Source organism: Bombina bombina, chromosome 9 (assembly GCF_027579735.1).
Source record: "Bombina bombina isolate aBomBom1 chromosome 9, aBomBom1.pri, whole genome shotgun sequence".
Lineage (NCBI taxonomy): Eukaryota > Metazoa > Chordata > Amphibia > Anura > Bombinatoridae > Bombina > Bombina bombina.
This window is the reverse complement of record NC_069507.1, coordinates 102,318,664-102,331,809: the sequence shown is the minus strand read 5'-3', so window position 1 is coordinate 102,331,809 and position 13,146 is coordinate 102,318,664. Positions and strand designations below refer to the sequence as shown.

The following is a 13,146-nucleotide window of genomic DNA, read 5'->3' as shown; positions in this document are numbered from 1 at the left end:
TCAGGGCAATGGGGAGCTTAGTTTTTTTAGATAGGGTTTTTATTTGGGGGGGTTGGTTGTGTGGGTGGTGGGTTTTACTGTTGGGGGGTGTTTGTATTTTTCTTTAAAAAAAAAGAGCTGATTTCTTTGGGGCAATGCCCCGCAAAAGGCCCTTTTAAGGGACATTGGTAGTTTATTGTAGGCTAGGAGTTTTTTTATTTTGGGGGGCTTTTTTATTTTGATAGGACTATTAGATTAGGTGTAATCCGTTTTTATTTTTGATACTGTGTTTTTTTCCCCGTAATTTTGTGTTTTTTATTTTTTGTAACTTAGCGTTTATTTTTTTTTATAATTTAGTAATTTTTAATTGTAGATTTAAATAATTTGAGTAGGGTTAGTTTTTTTTTTAATATGTAATATAGTTAATTTAATTGGTAGTTTAATGTAATTTTAGTATAATAGTTAGGGTAGATTAATTAATAGTTTAATATAGTTTAATTTAATTCTAAAGGTAAGTTTTAATTTATTATAAGATAGGGATGTTGTAATTTTAATGTAAAGTTAGCGGATTGTTAGGTTTAGGGGTTAATAGCTTAATTTAGTTTATGGCGAAGTGGGGGGCTGGCGGTTTAGGGGTTAATAGGTTTAGTTAGTGGTAGTGATGTGGGAGGCCAGGGGTTTAGGGGTTAATACTTTTATTTAGTTGTGGTGGGGTCCGGGAGCGGCGGGATAGGGGTTAATACTTTTATTTAGTTGCGGTAGAGTCTGGGAGCAGCAGGATAGGGGTTAATACTTTTATTTAGTTGCAGTGGGGTCCAGAAGCGGCGGGATAGGGGTTAATACTTTTATTTAGTTGCAGCGGGGTCCGGGAGTGGCGGCATAGGAGTTAAACAATTTAGTATAGTGGCGGCGTTTAGTGACAGGGTATAAATAAAGTTGGTAAAAAGCCGAATAGCAGCGAGATTGATAACAACAGTCCGATGCTCATCTCCCCGTACTTGGTGTGCGTTTTTTTGCCAGATTTTTTTATAAATATGGAGATCATGTTCAGGTCTGTGGCTGCAATGTTAGGCGAACGTATTGGTGCCATCGAATGCAACAAAGTTGACAGCTTGATAGATATCCCCCTAGGTGTAAAACATTTTATTTTTGATAATTTCGTTTGTTATTTTAAGTAATTTAGTGTTTGTTATTTTTTGTAACTTACGGTTAGATTACGAGTTTTGCGTTAGGAGCTATGCAGTGCTACTGTTCCGTTTTTTTCTCACCGCTCACTTACCTGCAGCGCTGGTATTACAGGATTTTACAAACCTGGCGTTAAAAGGCAAGAAGTGAGCGTTGAGCAAAATTTTGCTCCACACTACACTCCAATACCAGCACTGCTTAAGTCAGCAGTGAGCTGGTCGTACGTGCTCGTGTACGATTTCCCCATAGACATCAATGGGCAGAGCCGACTGAGAAAAAGTCTAACACCTGCCAAAAAGCAGCGTAAATCTCAGTAACGCAGCCCCATTGATTCCCATGGGGAAACACATTTTATTAACACCCTAACATGAACCCCGAGTCTAAACACCCCTAATCTTACACTTATTAACCCCTAAACTGCCGCCCCCAACATCGCCGACACCTACATTATTCTTATTAACCCCTAATCTGCCGCTCCGGACACCACCGCCACCTACATTATACTTATTAACCCCTAATCTGCTGCCCTCAGCATTGCCGACACCTACATTATATTTATTAACCCCTAATCTCCCGCCCCCAATGTCGCCACAACCTACCTACACTTATTAACCCCTAATCTGCCGCCCCCAACGTCGCCGCCACTATAGTCTTCATCCAGACGGCATCTTCTATCTTCATCCTTCCGACGCAGAGCGGTTCCATCTTCAAGACATCCGGCGCGGAGCATCCTCTTCAAACGACGTCTTCTTCGGAATGAATATCACTTTAAGTGACGTCATTCAAGATGGCGTCCCTTAGATTCCGATTGGCTGATAGAATTCTATCAGCAAATCGGAATTAAGGTTGAAAAAATCCTATTGGCTGATGCAATCAGCCAATAGTATTGAACTTCAATCCTATTGGCTGATCCAATCAGCCAATAGGATTGAGCTTGCATTCTATTGGCTGATTGGAACAGCCAATAGAATGCCAGCTCAATCCTATTGGCTGATTGCATCAGCCAATATGATTTTTTCTACCTTAATTCCGATTGGCTGATAGAATTCTATCAGCCAATAGCAAGCTAAGGGAAGCCATCTTGGATGACGTCACTTAAAGTGATATTCATTCCGAAGAAGACGTCGTTTGAAGAGGATGCTCCGCGCCAGATGTCTTGAAGATGGAGCCGCTCCGCGTCAGAAGGATGAAGATAGACTTCTGCTCGTCTGGAGGACTACTTCTGCCCGTCTGGAGGACCACTTCTGCTGGCTTCCTTGAGGACATCTTGCCGCTTGGATGAAGACTTCTCCCGGTAAGTGAATCTTCGGGGGTTAGTGTTAGGATTTTTTTAAGGGTGTATTGGGTGGGTTTATTTTTTAGGTTAGGGCTTTGGGCCTGCAATAGAGCTAAATGCCCTTTTAAGGGCAATGCCCATCCAAATGCCCTTTTCAGGGCAATGGGGAGCTTAGGTTTTTTTAGTTAGGCTTTTATTTGGGGGGTTGGTTGTGTGGTTGGTGGGTTTTACTGTTGGGGGGGTTCTTTGTATTTTTTTTTACAGGCAAAAGAGCTGATTTCTTTGGGGCAATGCCCCGCAAAAGGCCATTTTAAGGGCTATTGATAGTTTAGTATAGGGCTAGGGGGGGGGGGGTTTATTTGGGGGGGGCTTTTTTATTTTGATAGGGCTATTAGATTAGGTTTAATTAGCTTAAAGATCTTGTAATTTATTTTTATTTTCTGTAATTTAGTGTTGTTTTTTTTGTGATTTAGCTAATTTAATTTAATTTATTTAAATAGTTAATGTAGGTAATTTATTTAATTGTAGTGTAGTGTTAGGTGTTATTGTAACATAGGTTAGGTTTTATTTTACAGGTCAATTTGTATTTATTTTAGCTAGGTAGTTATTAAATAGTTAATAACTATTTAGTAACTATTCTACCTAGTTAAAATTAATACAAACTTACCTGTAAAATAAAAATAAACCCTAAGATAGCTACATTGTAGCTATTAGTTATATTGTAGCTAGCTTAGGGTTTATTTTATAGGTAAGTATTTAGTTTTAAATAGGAATAATTTAGTTAATGATAGGAATTTTATTTAGATTTATTTAAATTATATTTGTGTTAGGGTTATACTTAAGTTTAAAGGGTTAATAAATTTAGAATAGTGGCAGCGACAATGGGGACGGCAGATTAGGGGTTAATAAATGTAGGTAGCTGGCGGCGATGTTGGGGCAGTAGATTAGGGGTTAATAAATATAATGTAGGTTGCGGCGATGTCCGGAGCAGAAGATTAGGGATTAATAAGTATAATGTAGGTGGTGGCGATGTTAGGGGCGGCAGATTAGGGGATAATAATATTTAACTAGTGTTTGCGAGGCGGGAGTGTGGCGGTTTAGGTGTTAATATGTTTATTCTAGTGGCGGGGATGTCCGTAGCGGCAGATTAGGGGTTAAAAATTTTATTATAGTGTTTGCGTTGCGGGAGGGCCTCGGTTTAGGGGTTAATAGGTAGTTTATGGGTGTTAGTGTACTTTTTAGCACTTTAGTTATGAGTTTTATGCTACAGCGTTGTAGTGTAAAACTCATAACTACTGACTTTAGAATGCGTTAGGAATCTTGGAGGTAGAGGGTGTACCGCTCACTTTTTGGCCTCCCAGGACAGACTCGTAATACCGGCGCTATGGAAGTCCCATAGAAAAAAGGGTTTACGAAGTTTACGTAAGTCGGTTTGCGTTAAGGCCAAAAAAGTGTGTGGTGCCCCTAAACCTGCAAGACTCGTAATACCAGCGGTAGTGAAAAAGCAGCGTTAGGAACTGTTAACGCTGCTTTTTCAGCTTACCGCAAAACTCGTAATCTAGCCAATAGTGTTTTTTTTTTTTGTAAATTAATACTTTGTAATAATGTTTAATTGTATATTTAAATAATTTTAGTAGTGTTAGGTTTTTTTAATATGTAATTTAGTTTATTACATTAGATTTAAATTAGTTTATTTTAATTCTACAGGTAAGTTTTAATTTATTTGAAGATAGGGATCTTGTAATTTTAATTTAAAGTTAGGGGGTTGTTAGGTTTAGGGGTTAATAGCTTAATTTAGTTTTTTGCGATGTGGTGGGCTGACGGTTTAGGGGTTAATAGGTTTAGTTAGTGGTGGTAATGTGGGAGGCCAGAGGTTTAGGGGTTAATAAGTTTATTTAGTGGCGGCGGTGTCGGGGAGTGGCGGGATAGGGGTTAATACATTTTATTTGTGTCTGCAATGTCGGGGGCGGCAGATGAGGGGTGTTTATGTTAGGGTGTTAGGTGTAAACGTAACTTTTTTTCTACCATAGAAATTAATGCAATATGCTTCATTCTCTGGCAGCATCAAACATAAGCTTTCGGTGCTTTCAGACTCCTATTGATTTCTATGGCATCCGCGGCCTCAAGGGTAGCGGTTTGAAAACTAGGTATGCTGTGTCAGAATAGCCGCGAGCGTACCTGTTGAATGTTTGTTAAATTTGGAAAAGGGTCAAATAGAGTTGAATGTGTATTCGGAACATCTGTAATGACGTAAGCATCGATCTGCGTCAGATTGAGATCGTATATTACGTCACAAATTTCAACATTTGATGATCTTGACACTTTGATAATTATGGCGGATTCAATTTGTGTCGGAAATGATGCGAACAGATTCAATCGTATTGTCAGTTGAAGCTTTAATAAATAGACCCCATGAAGTATAAAATACTTTATGTTGAAAGTCCCTTTATTTGTTTGAAGCATTTGCCGAACTGAGCTCCTCAGTCAGCCCACTTTAGAATGCTATCTTGCTGTGAGGTGACGTTTCCAGCTGGCCCGCACGGCTATTAGCGAAGAGGTGGAAACGTCACCTCACAGGAGCTCAGTGCGGCGAACGCTTCAAACAAATAAAGGATCTTTGAGCATGAAGTATTTTATACTTCATGACTGAAAGTCCCCTTCATTTGTTCCACTGGTAAATCCTAGCATTTCACAAATGCTAGGATTTACCATCACTTTAAATGAAATGTTAAGTTTACATTTTTGCTTTTTTTGTATACTATAAAAAATATTAACATATCCTATTAAAATTACATTGTGAGCTATGATTTGTAGTTTTTCCCCCCAATGAATGGTCAATGCAATATATGGGCTGCTATTGGTAGACTGTACTGCCAATGAATTTCAAATAGTACTTTTCGTGAACTAGTTAATCTATTTATATGTATACTGGTGTTGTCTTTTATAGCAGGATACATTTTTATGGCTTTAGACTTCTCCTACCTATCATGCCACTAAGTATTATGGAAAACATTTATTTCTGTTTACTGATTGCATCTTTGTATACCCAGGTTTGTGGTCTGTGGTGTTTTTTACAGTCACCTCACATAAATTTAGATCTTCTCTCTCTAGGGTTGCCAGATGTTCTCCACACAAATACTGGACAATCTCTAAGTGACTGGGCTTAATGGTAGGTGAGCGTCACACAATGCCCCCCAATCCCCCACTCTTGACCCAAACATGTATATTTTTCACAACTGAGCAGTAATTTTAACTTTTGGATGCCAGTAACATACACATCAATAATGATAACTCTTTGGCTGCCAGTGATACAAGTAAACAGTAGTGTTTGACCCCCCTCATTTCTGTGCCATGTTTGTAATGCCTTGAGGCAAAGGAGGTCATTTAAAGGGACAATCAAGTCAAAATTATTCAGATAGAACATGCAGTTTTAAGACACTTTCCAATTTACTTTTATTATCAAATTTTGCACAGTCTTTTTATATTAACACTTTCTGGGGAACAAGATTCTACTGAGCATGTGCACAAGCTCACATGGTATACATATACTAGTCTGTGATTGACTGATGTCTGTCACATGATACAGGGAGAAAAAAAAATTGTTAGAAAAAAATCTACTGCTTATTTGAAATTAAGAGTAGGTGTTAACTCATTGGGGTATATTTATCAAGCTACGTATGGAGCTTGATGCCCCGTGTTTTCGGCGAGCCTTCAGGCTCCATAACCTGTCTGCCTGCTCTGTGGTGGCGGACAGAAATCAACCCGATGAAATACGATCGGGTTGATTGACACCCCCTGCTAGAGCGTATGCTGTTGGCATTTATCGATGTGCCGCAATATCGGATCATGTCCGCTCGCACTATGATAATAAGGACCCATTGTCTTTTTATTATGCCCTTGTTAATTATGGAATTGTACTGCATTGAGTGGTCCTTTAAGTGTCCAAATATTTTTGGGAAGATTTTACTTTTTTTTTTTAAAGGGACATGAAGCCCAACATTTTTCTTTCATGAATCAGAACATACAATTTTAAACAGCATTCCAATTTACTTCTTTCATCTAATTTGCTTCATTCTCTTGTTATCCTTTGTTGAAAAGCATACCTAGGTAGGCTTAGGAGCTTGGAGCTAGCTGCTTATTGGCGGCTGCACTTGTATACCCATTTTCAGTGGCTTGTTCACCTAGCGACCAGTAGTCACTGCTGCTTCTTTAATAAAGAAAAGAGAATGAAGCAAAATTAATAACAATAAATTGGAAAGTTGATTTAAAATGTATGCTCTATGTGAGTCATGAAAGAAAAATGTGGGGTTTTATGTCCCTTTAACAAGTAAATTCTGAATGACCCCAGAATTATTTTTTGTGACAAATGATTCCCTAGAAGCATTTTTTTTTATCTGGCCCTATCGCTAGAGTACATAAATTATGACTAAATATATCTACTATGGTTGATATATGCAACATGGCTGTAATTTATTTATTATGCAACATGGCTGTAATTTAACTGTCTTACAAATCATCTCTAGATACACAGTTTCACTGCACACTCCCTTCTCCTTTTTGGAATGTTTTTCTTAGTACCAAGCTGTGTTTAGCTCAGATCCCATCTTTCAAACTTTAATTTTTCACATCACAAAATAAATGTACTGTTAACCACAACCACTTTTTTAAATATTCCACTTATTTTTGCATGTGAAAGAATATTTTAGAATCTAGTAATAATTAGTGCCTACGTGTCAAGCAGGTTATAAAATCCTTGCAAAAACTCTTTTTCTCAGACATTTCTGGAACATCTGCATCTGTATCTCTAGTCTGTTACATTCATATTTCAACCTGTTATTTCAAGGATTGGAATAAAAGCATTTACTTCTATCTCTGTGTCTGGGAAGTTCCTGTAACATCTTATTGGTGAAGAAGTGCGGGCAGGACTGGTAAGAAACACCAGTAAAGACAAACCAGTAGGAAGAAACCTGCAAATCTGTAAGATCTACGGAGGGTCAGGGTTATGAAGCTCACTTTGAGTGGGTAGTTTTTCCGCCTCTGTATTTAATACAGTCACTGACCGTATGTTCAAGAGTACCAGTGGAAGAAGTCTGTGAAAGTTCAGATCTGAAAAGGTGTGAAAGGCTGAAGGATCACAAAAGCAGAGAAGGACACAAGAAAAATTATCAGCAACCAGAAGATATCATATTGATCTGACAGATCTGTCACCTTGGTCAATGAAAGGAATCTGCACACAGAGGACACAAAGTTGTCTCTGCAGCTCAATCAGTGCCTGAGCTGTGTCCAGGGAGAGTGCTCACTCCTGGGGGCGTTCTTCAAAGTTTTACTTAGTACGTGAGTGGTTATTTATGTAAATACTGATTGTTGTAAAATAATGAAATGTTAAAAGTAATAGCAGTTTTTCTTATATCGCCTTCAGATATTATTTTATTAAAAGGACAGTAAAGTCAAAACTAAACTTTCATGATTCAGGTAGAGCGTACACATTTGATCAATTTTGGTGTCCTTTGTTGAAGAGTAAATCAAGGTAGGCTGATAGGAGCTCAGGAGCGTGCATGTGTCTTAAAGGGACACTAAACACAAATTGGAAACTACACGATTATAAACCTTCATATATAAGAATAATTTTGCATTGAAAACAGCAGCTTTATTTTGTCAAATGAGTATATTGTTTTAGGTTTATTCTTGTCACTGATTTCCCTTTCACCCAGAATAAAAGAACCCCTGCTAACCAATCATAGACTAATATGCAGATATAGCACACACTCTGTATGCACTCTTGTATTCCCTGAAAAGGACACTCAAGTCAAAATTAAACTTTCATTATTCAGATAGAGCAGCAATTTTAAACAACTTTCCAATTTACTTCCATTAACAAAATGTGCACAGTCTTTTTATATTTCAACTTTTTGAGTCACCAGCTCCTACTGAGCATGTGCAAGAATTCACAGAATAAGCGTACATGCATTTGTGATTGGCTGATAGCTGTCACATGGTACATGTATGCATTTGGGATTGGCTGATGGCTGTCACATGGTACAGGGGGAGTGGAAATAGACATGACTTTTAAAATTGTCAGAAAATAGAATAACTATTTTTGAGAGAGTGTCATGTTTCGCTTTACTCTTTGCTGCAAAATCTGTTGGCGCTCTACAAATATAAAAAAAAATTAAAAAATGTTACTATTCATTTGAAGTTCAGACTAAGTGCTATTGCATTGTCTTGTTATCTTGCATTTGTTGGTTATGCAAATCTCCTGTGTTGACTGGTGATTTAGTACTGATTCAACTTGGTAACTATTGCAAAGAATAATTTACCTATCATGATTGTTGATGCAAAACTGATATTCCAGCATGTGACACCATAGAAGCTTAGGGAGGGAGGGAAAGCAAACAAAAGCTTGCATAGATTGCCTTAAAGTATTAACCCACGCCTCCCTGGGAGAAAGTGAAACAAACACATTTTTTAGATGTATTTTATAACAAAATCCTGCAAAATAAATAATGAATGTATATTGCAATAATGTTTCACTTGCAATAATAGCCATGATTGGAGGAAGCCGGATTTGTCAATGCTGACGTTAGTACAGAGGATCTGCGGGCGGGGAACTGCTGGTCCGGGCACTCATTCATAAAAATGTACATTAACTTTAAGCAGTCTTTGGCAGCAATGTTTGTAACTATGTATAACACTGCTATAAACAATGTTACAAATAGTGATGTCCCGAACTGTTCGCCCGCGAACGGTTCACAGCGAACATAGGTTGTTCGCGTTCGCGTTGTGGGCGAACACATGGCGATGTTCGATCCGCCCCTATGTGTCATCATTGAGGAAACTTTGACCCTTTATGTCACAGCCGCCTGACACATTAGAGCCAATCAACATCAGACACTCCCTCACAGACACTCCCAGCTACTCGGAATCCGCCATTTTAGACTCATAACGACCTTGCTTTTTTAATGAGAGGACGTGTTGTGTTTTTGCTCCTGACATTAATAGGAAAAACATAGCTAGGCTAGTGTATTTACAGTCCAGAAGGACTCCACTCATCTCTGCTGCAAGCACAGCACCCCAAAAAGCCCTTTTTAGGGCTATATTTCGTGCCGTTTTTTTTTTTTTTTTTTCTTTTTTTATTAGCATTTGCCTTGCTTTCAGCTGTGTGTTTAAGGCTCACAGCATATGCTGTGATTACTGCCACCACTGATATCTCCCTAACAACATTAGTTTAAATTTAACTAACCCAAAAATATAATTATTTTTCTAGTGTAATTTTTTTTCATTTTCTATCAGGCCAGTGTCACACAGCATATACTCTGGTTCATTGCTCTGTGCCAGCCAGCAGTGTTAATATCCGTTTATAACATTATTTTTAATTTAAAAAAAAACCACAAAAAAATATTTTTCTAGTGTAATCTAATTACATTTACTATCATGCCTGTGTCTGTCAGGCTCACTCAGCATTAATATACCTCTTTTTTTCAGTCTTTTGGTTAATTGGTCTGTACCAGGCAGGCACCCAGCACTCATATCTATTTTTCTTTCACCTTAATTTTAATATATATAAAAAAAAAAGTTTAAATTTGTTTGCTAGTGTAATCTAATATAATTTTCTATCCGGCCTGTGTGTTTTGCTGACATAGAGAGCCTACTGTGTTTACTTGCTGCCCTCCCTAGTCTATGAGCCACAACTCATATGTGTTTAACCTTTTTTTAATTCCCCCCCAAAAAAAATAATTTCAATCATTTTTCTAGTGTAATCTAATAGTATTTTCTATCAGGCGTGTGTGTATCCGACATACAGAGCCTACTGTTTTTAATAGCTGCCCTTCCAAGGCTACCAGCCACGACTCATATGTATGTGCTTAACCTTTTTCTTAAAATTTCCAAAAAAAAGTCTTTAAATCATTATGCTAGTGTAATCTAATTGTAGTTTCTATCAGGCCTGTGTCTAACTGTCTATCTGACTTACACAGCATACTGTTGTTATAATTGCTGCCCTACGTAGCAGCCAGCCAGTGCGACCACTCATAGAGTCATATGTGCATTGCACTTCTTAACATAATTTTAATATTAAAATCTAAAATGTTAAAATATTTTGCTAGTGTAATGTAACTTAATTTTCTATCAGTCCTGTGTTTTTGTCACTTACACAGCATACTGTGTTAAATTGCTGTCCTACCTACCATCCACGACTCATATCTGCCAGCCTGTCTGCCAGGCCCAAGTAGCCAATTAGTGGCACCAATCACAATTCTTGTAACAGTAATAAAAAAAAAACATAATTTTTTGGACTGCAAATATTCAGTCTCCTAGGGCCATTGAATTTCATTTACCTCCTGCCTGCCACTGCCAGCCTTTTGTGCCAGGCCGTCTAGCCAACTATTTACACCAATCATAATTGTTGTCACAGTCAGACAGTATAGTTATTAATTTAAATAAAAAAAAAATTTAGTGTTGATCTTAATCCTCAGTTTGCTCGTGCCTTTGAATTGCACTTTTCTACAGCCTTCCAAGCCTGTGTGCCAGGCCTACTTAAAAAATATTTACACCAATCATATTTGTTGTGACAGTATTCTAATAATTAAAAATTAAATTTTTTGGTAATAGTTGCTGTGATTTGAATCCTCAGTTTGCTGGTGCCATTAAATAGCACTTTCCTCCTGCCTTACAGTCTGCTGTGAGCCAGGCCCACCTAGCCAATTGTTGTCAGCAATCATATTTCTGTTAACAGTATTGCAAAAATTGTCAATCATCACTGTTTAGACTGTCAGTAATCAGTCTCCTAGTGTCCTTGAATTGCATCTCCCTCCTGCCTGCCATCCTTTTGTGCCAGGCCGTCTTGCCAACTATTTACACCAATCCTAATTGTTGTCACAGTATAGTTACTAATTAAAATAAAAAAAATCTTGATTGTTGATCTTAATCCTCATTTTGCTTGTGCCATTGAATTGCACTTTTCTACTGCCTGCCAGCCTGTGTGCCAGGTCCAACTATCCAATTAGTGCTAGCAATCATATTTCTTTTAACAGTATTGCAAAATTTGTCAATCAACACTGTTTTGACTGTCAATCTGCAGTCTACTAGTGCCCTTGAATTGCATTTTCCTCCTGCCTGCCTGCCTGTGTGCCAGTCCCAACTAGACAATTAGTGCCACCACTCATATTTATTGTAACAGGATTGGAATTTTTGTTAATCATAACTGTTTTGACTGTGATTCTTCAGTCTCCTAGTGCCATTGAATTGCAGTTTCCTTTCTCCCAGCGTGTGTGCCAGACAGGCTCATTTGCCAAATAGTGCCAAACAATCATATTTGTTGCCACAGTACTAGTAATATTTCAAAAAATTAACAATTTGTGATTTTTAAAACATTGTATTTGGTTAGGCTAATCATGATGGCCATGTAGACCACCATGTAGTAATATGAACAGTACTACCAAAATACAGCCAATGAAGGGCCTTAGGAAGACTGAGCCAAGGTTAGATTGTAGTATTTGGTTAGGCTAATCATGATGGCCATGTAGACCACCACCACCGAGAGTCCTGGAAGTAACAGGGATGATGAGATGAAAGTGCTAAGAATAGTACTACTTGAAACAACAGAGTTAGCCATGGGTGTTAATCCAAGACCGCTTGGATTTATTTTTGTATTGGGTGCAGCTAATCATGCAGGCCATATAGAGCTGACAACATTCGGTGTTGTATCAGCTATAAAAATAATAAGAACTGTACTATCAAAATACAGACAATGAAGGGCCTATGAAGACTGAGCAAAGGTTGGATTGTAGTATTTTGTTCGGCTAATCATGATGTAGACCGCCCGTAACAGGGATGAAAGTGCTAAGAATAGTACTAATTGAAACAACAGAGTTAGCCATGGGTGTTAGTCTAAGACCACTCGGCTTTTTTTTGGGTTTGGGTGCAGCTAATCATGAAGGCCAGATAGACCTGCCACCATTTGGTGTTGTAACAGGTATGAAAATGCAAAGAACAGTACTACTTAACACAACCTACTTACCATGGGTCCCAGAGCATATGTTTGGTTGTTATATTTTGTAAGGGTAATCATGCAGGCCATATAGACCTCCACCGATAGGGTGAGTATGAGTAACAGCTATTAAAATGCGAAGGACATTACTAATTAACACAACATAGTTACCATGGGTCGCAGACCAAGAGCAGATGTCTTATTATTATATTTTGTATGGGTAATCATCCAGGCCATATAGACCTCACCAAATAGGGGGAGTTACAGAGATTAAAGTGCTAAGAATGGTAGTACTTAAAACACAACCTCGTTAAAATAGGTAGCAGACCACATGTCTTATTATTATAATTTTTCAGGGTAATCTGGCAGGCCATATAGAACTCCCCCGATAGGGGGGGGGGGAACAGGGATTAAAGTGCTAAGAAAAGTACTAATTGACACAAGCTAGTTGGGTCCAAAAACGCATGTTTGATTATTAGAATTTATTAGGGTAATTATATATCTAACAAATCTATCTATTTCTCTTCTATCGATTCTATCTAACTATCAATCTATGTATATCTATCTATCCTATCTATCACTATCAATCTATCTTCTGTCCGGGATGTTTTGAGACAGCCACTTTGGGAATGTTAGTTGATTTAGACCCATTATGGCTTAAAAGCAGACTCTGCATCAACTATGTAATTTTCCATGGGAGTTTTGCCAGGGATCCCCCTCC

The 13,146-nt window shown here is 38.0% G+C and overlaps 1 protein-coding gene across 4 annotated transcripts in view; it reads left to right on the top strand.

Annotated features, from left to right (window-relative positions):
• SLC43A3 (solute carrier family 43 member 3) overlaps positions 1–13,146 on the top strand; it is a 184,435-nt gene that overhangs the window by 20,263 nt on the left and 151,026 nt on the right. Inside the window, exon 1 of one of the 4 annotated variants that reach the window (XM_053692281.1) lies at positions 7,699–7,770. The exons of the other annotated variants lie outside the window; for them this stretch is intronic. The gene's annotated coding sequence lies outside the window, so the exon portion shown is untranslated. Of the gene's footprint in view, positions 1–7,698; positions 7,771–13,146 lie in introns of those variants that run through there. 4 annotated transcript variants of the gene reach the window in all.